The sequence below is a fragment of the Solanum pennellii genome, chromosome 1 (assembly GCF_001406875.1).
Source record: "Solanum pennellii chromosome 1, SPENNV200".
Taxonomy (NCBI): Eukaryota; Viridiplantae; Streptophyta; class Magnoliopsida; order Solanales; family Solanaceae; genus Solanum; species Solanum pennellii.
The window spans coordinates 79071524-79078069 of NC_028637.1; positions in this window are offsets into that span (position 1 = coordinate 79071524).

The following is a 6546-nucleotide window of genomic DNA, read 5'->3' on the forward strand; positions in this document are numbered from 1 at the left end:
TTTACGATGCTCTCTGCTCCTTTGGATTGCCAATTTGCTTGCATCTTCTCTACACATTCTGTAATTTTTGGCGGTTTCACATTGCTTCGTCTATAGATTTTATGTGTCGCCCAATTTCTCTCATCCCCAGACTGGCATGCTAAAACTTTAGGCAGAGTGGTGAGCCACTCGGCGGTCTGAGTGGTCTTTGGAATCAACACAATCGGTTTTCTTCTCTTCTTCAGCTTGTTAGCTCCTTTTAGTCCACTAGGGTCCTTACATTGCTCCTTAGCCTTCATAACTTCAAATCAACACTTCAACATTAGTTTAGAGAATAGATTATGCATTTGAGGACACTTAAGCTATCAAAACAGCGACCTAAATGAGTCAAAATCTCAGACTCATCAATATCTCCAACTTAAACTTTTTCTTGTCCTCAAGTAAACTAAAGATTAATCAGTTCAATAAGGATGCCTACAAGTAGTGTTGCTTAAGACGCAACATGAATGCACACAAAAGGTTTAAATTACATATACAATGATCAATTGTGCACTCAAAATTTCAAATTATGACTCACCATTTTCAAGTATACTCAAACTTACAATACTTGCTTCAAGTGCAAGTTCAAGCTCAGCAAAGATACTCAAATGCCCTCACAACAAAGATGATTCCATATTCACACAAAATTGCTCAAAAAATTTAAGGTATCGGAATCACATACAACTCTTACATGCATGACTCCACCAATAAGCTTGCCTTTATTTTCTAATCAACATTTTATTCAACTCACTAAAGATAACAAAGGTCTTTTAGAGGCTTATAGTAGGGTTGACTGTAAATGTATGGCCATTTAGGCTTAGTGGCTTCTACCTTCATGAAGTATGGCCTGTAAATAACTTTTTGTTCTTCTCCTTCACATTCAAACATGTTGATAAATACCCTTTATTATTCTGAATTACCGAATACCCCATTTCGTTCACTATTTTCACATACTTTTATTTTACAACTTTTTCTCTTTTTTTAGTCTTTTTCTTTTCTTTCTTCTCTTTATCTTCTTTACGAGCGTTCAACCCGTCATTACCCTTAACAATACCAACTTCTATCTTTCCACTTTGAGTCACAACCACCTGATTTTGAATCGAAGATGAGGCATTCTTTTAATTAAATAACAAGATGCAAGAACTACATCACCGAAAAAACATAACTGAACATGGAATTCAATGGGGATAGTGCATCAGTGTGAATAAGATGCCTATTCTTCATTTCTGCTACACTTTTTTGTTGAGGGGTTTACAAACAAGATGTTCGGTGAATAATTCCTTCGTGAGTCGTAAGTTCCTAAATCTAAGAGGATAAGTATTCTAAGACATTATCACTATGAAAAGTACAAACAAAATCATCAAACTGATTTTGTATTTCAACTGAAGAACTTTTGAATATAAAAAATAGAAAAAATGACCAAAAGCCCTCCCAATCTAAATCATCCAACTACATTCTCATACTTCACCGGGGTCCTATTGCCCCATTGGACTATTTTAAGTGAAATTATTTGCTCCCTAAATGTTGATGTGGCAAAGAAGGTGTAGTTCACTCTCTTTGGGAGAGTGAGAGATAAAAGGATAATTAAATATTAACTTTATAAATATTTAATTTATTTCATATTAATATTCTATTTTTTTTATAAAAAGAAAAGAAAAGAAATTATGCTTACTTTTATTCTTTTTATCTTCATTATCTTTTCCCTTTAATCTTCATAATATCATAGATATTGGTGACTCACCACTGCCCTCCTCAACTTTTCATCACGAAGTCTCATCTTCAAATCACATGTTTTTCATCATTCTCCACTTTTCAAAACTTTGAAAATTTGTTGGTTGCTCAAAATCAAAATCAAAATTAAAAATTAGAAGAATCGAACTTTAGACTAGTCATTAATGGAGGAGTTCACTAAGTATTAGATTCAATTAAATGGAGAAGAATTCATTAAAGGAATCTTTTGGTAACAGACCCTTTGATGAAGAACACCCACTTATTGAAATTGTTGTAAACATCAATTGAATTTTTCATATTAATCTTTGAGAAATGTTATAATAGCGAAAGAAGAAGCAATATCAGTGATAGAGTTTTTGAACGAGATTTCCTAGTGTTTAGAATTTGGTTGAAGGTTGAAGATGCGGCAATGTCAAATCTAGAGAAGCTTCAAATAAAATGAAATGGAGGAATCGAAAAGAAAGAGAAAAGGAGAAGAGTAAAATATCAGTCAAAAAGTGAAAAATATAAAAGAATAATTATTCTTTTTATAAAAAAAGAGTAAATATTACGTGGCAGTGCGTGTAGACCACTACCTAATACATATATGGGCTTGAATTTACAGGGGGCTAGATGTAACAACCTGTTTAGTCGGTTCGAGCAGTAGAATTATTTTTGATAAAAACTGACAGGGTCGACGGACCACGCGACGGACCGTCATGGTCACGACGGACCGTGATGGACTCCGTCGTCCCATACTTGTGTAATTTCTTCTGCTGCTCTCCTCATTACCCTCGACGACAAGTAGGACGAACCGTCATAGGTACGACGGTCCATCGAGGGTCTTCGTTCCAAAACACTTCAACTCTGGAATCTGGGTACTGGGATCGACTCTCTGAACTTCACGACGGACCTGCACCACGGACCGTCGTAGATACGACAGACTGTCACAAGCTGCGTAACCCCGACTTGGTCAGACTTCCGCTAAAAATTTTAAATGGGTGTTTTGGACTATTCATAATTATTATTATGAAATTAGTGGGGTAATTTTTATAATTGAGTTAGTTGGGGGTTAAAGGAGATAACTTTAAAATAAATAGTGGGTTACTTTTATCATCTTTTATAATTGATTATATGATAATTAGGGTAAAAAGAATCTGTAAAAGAAAAATAAAAGGAGGAGAAGGGCGTGAACGAACGAGGGGAGCGAGCGACTTAGACTTCAGATTGAAAAGGTTCATAGGCATTGAGGAAAGCAAAGGCATTGGGGAGGTAGCTTGCTTGATTTCGATTCTTCGGTGGAGGTAGGTTATGGTTTATTTCTATGTGATAGATAAACTCTAAATAGCAATTGATATGTATTGAATGATATGGTAAAGTCTCCTATGTACTTGATTGTGTGGTTGTATGTTTTTGATTGTGTGGTTTGTGGTTGGCCTAAAATTATGAGAATGTTGAAATTCTAATCTTGAACCATCTATATCGAAGTAATGCCTTGAATAAAGGAGGCTCGATGAAATATTATTAACGAATGAAAAAGTGGTGATATTAAATGATAAATTAACGGTAATTTTGGATCGGAGTGTCACGTTCCGACACGGTATTATGGGATCGGAGTGTCACGTTCCGACACGGTATTATGGGATCGGAGTGTCACGTTCCGACACGATATATGGGATCGGAGTGTCGCGTTCCGACACAATAACATTAAAGGAAAGGAATCTTGAATTAACTTAATATACTCAAACTCAAAGAACCTATTTCCCAAATGAGTATGGTGTGGAGGCATGAGTCCTCATAGGTGTGCTTGATGTTGTGATTGATGGTGTACCTATTATGGTGTTGTTGTCAATGGTTCATGTGTTTGTTGCTTGCCACCTGTTAAGTATTGTAGTTGATTTTATATTATTATTCAATATATATTGGTTTCTATTTTGAGTTGGCCGATGATACCTACTCAGTACGTGTTCCTTGTACTGACCCCTACTTGTATTTTCTTCTTTGTTATTTTGTGGAGTGCAGCAAGTGTACCATCGACTTCGACTCGCCCTCAGCTCTAGCCAGTCTCCAGCACATCAGAGTTCAGGGTGAGCTATTATTTCTAGCTCGTGCTGGATTCTCTCATTCACGTCTTGATGTCTTTGAATTTCGGACATGGACCATCTTTTTACTTATTTTGGTTTCTTAAATACTCTTAGACTTGGTAATTTGAGGATAGATGTTCTTGATGTGATGACTTCCAGATTTTGGGGATAATAAGTGTTAAACTTTAGAAGCTTATTTACTTGGTTACATTAATAAGTTTTGGGTCTTCCGCATTATTTTTGTTAATTATAGTTGAACTATTGGTAAATGTTGGGGTTTAGATTTGTTGGTTCGCTCACCTAGTAGGCTAAGTGTGGGTGCCACTCACGACTCGTTTTGGGTCGTGACAAACTTGGTATCAGAGCGTTAGGTTCGTTGGTCTCATCACACAAGGACAAGTCTAGTAGAGTCTTGAGGAACGGTATGGGGACGCCTTTACTTTTCTTCGAGAGGCTATAGGACTTTAGGAAAACTCCATTCTTTCTTTCTTTCGTGCTATTACTTGGATCCAATTGGTATCTAGGTGATACAAATTGGTATCTGACATCCTCACTCTATTTCGCAGATGGTTAGAACTAGAGCAACAACTGTGCCAACACCAACACCGGCAAGACAGGGTGCGTCTGAGCCAACCATTGGGGCTGTAACTCGAGGAGGAGCAGTGGCAAGAGGCCGTGGTAGAGGTCGCAGGAGGACGCCCTCTAGAGGTAGAGGACAAACACCTGGTCCAGCTAGTAATAGGGCAGTGACTCCTCCACCGACTGATGAGGTAGTGAGAGAGGGTGAGGAAGGGGAAAATGAGCAGGTTCAAGATGAGGAATTACCACCCCAGCCTACCCCAGAGATGATTAATCAGGTTCTTACCTATCTTAGCGGGTTATCTGATCAGGGCCAGACACCTCCAGTGTTTTCTGCACCAGCACCTCAGGTTCAGGGGGTACAACATGCAGCCGCTGTGGCTCCCCGCATGGATGCCTCATTGGAAGTAGGCACGTTTCCTCGATTGACTACAGGGTCCATAATGACAAGTGATCAGCATGAACTTTTCACTAAATTCTTAAAGTTAAAACCTCCAGTATTCAAGGGTGCTGAATCTGAAGATGCCTATGATTTTCTGGTTGATTGTCATGAGCTGCTACATAAGATGGACATAGTAGAATGATTCGGTGTGGAGTTTGTGACCTATCAGTTTCAGGGGGATGCCAAAATGTGGTGGCGGTCGTATGTTGAGTGTCAACCAGCACAGGCACCACCTATGACTTGGGCATCATTCTCTAGCTTATTTATGGAGAAGTATATACCCCGGACTTTGAGGGATAGGAGGAGAGATGAGTTCCTAAGCCTAGAGCAAGGAAGGATGTCTGTTGCTGCTTATGAGGCCAAATTTCGTGCATTATCTAGGTATGACACTCAGCTTTGCTTCAGTCCACAAGAGCGGATTCGCCGCTTTGTGAAAGGATTGAGGTCAGATTTGCAGATCCCAGCCTTACAGGTAGCTGCTGCAGCAAAATCCTTTCAGGAAGTGGTTGATTTTGTGATAGAGGTGGAGGGGGTGAAGCCAGACGACTTCACCATGGCGTCGACATCTAAGAAGTTCCGTAAGGGAGGTGAGTTTAGTGGTTCTTACTCCAGAGGGCAGAGTTCAGGAGGTTACCCAAACCGTCCTATTCAGTCTTCACTGCAGGCTTTAGCTGGGGGTCCATCGCAGCCCAGTCAGCCTTTTTCTGAGTTTGGAGGTTATCCCCAGACTTCGTCATTTTCACAAAGACCTATGCTTGACTCCAGGAATTGTTATGGATGTGGAGAGACTGGACATATTAGGAAGTATTGTCCAAAACAGAGTTACGGACCCCCAATAGTTAGAGGTAGAGGTGGTCATGGGAGAGGCCGCCATTCTGGAGGACGTGGTGGCCAAGGTAATGGTGGTCACCCAATCAGTCGGGGTGGCGGGCAAGCTGGAACTGCTGCAGCGCAACATGATAGGGGCAATGGACAGACAGGTGATAGGGCCCATTGTTATGCTTTCCCCGGGAGGTCTGAAGCAGAGACATCTGATGTTGTTATCACAGGTACTCTTTTGGTCTGTGATTGCATGGCTTCTGTATTATTTGATCCTGGATCCACATTTTCATATGTATCTTCCTCATTTGCTACTGGTCTTGATTTACATTGCGAATTGCTTGACATGCCTATTAGTGTCTCTACTCCTGTGGGTGAGTCTGTGATAGTTGAGAAGGTGTATAGGTCTTGTCTTGTGACTTTTGTGGGGAGCAATACTCATGTAGATTTGATTATTCTAGAGATGGTTGATTTTGATGTAATTCTGGGTATGACTTGGCTTTCTCCAAATTTTGAAATCTTAGATTGTAATGCTAAAACTGTGACATTGGCCAAGCCTGGGACAGATCCGCTAGTGTGGGAGGGTGACTACATTTCCACCCCAGTCCGTATTATCTCTTTTCTTCGCGCTAAGAGGATGGTTAGTAAAGGTTGTTTAGCCTTCTTGGCACATCTCAGGGATGATACTTCCAAAGTACCTTCGATTGAGTCTGTTTCGATAGTCTGTGAGTTTCTGGATGTGTTTCCTGCAGACCTTCCTGGTATGCCACCGGATAGGGATATTGATTAGTGTATTGATCTGGAGCCAGGTACTCGTCCCATTTCCATTCCCCCTTATAGAATGGCTCCAGCTGAGTTAACGGAGTTAAAGGCCCAACTTCAGGAGTTGTTAGG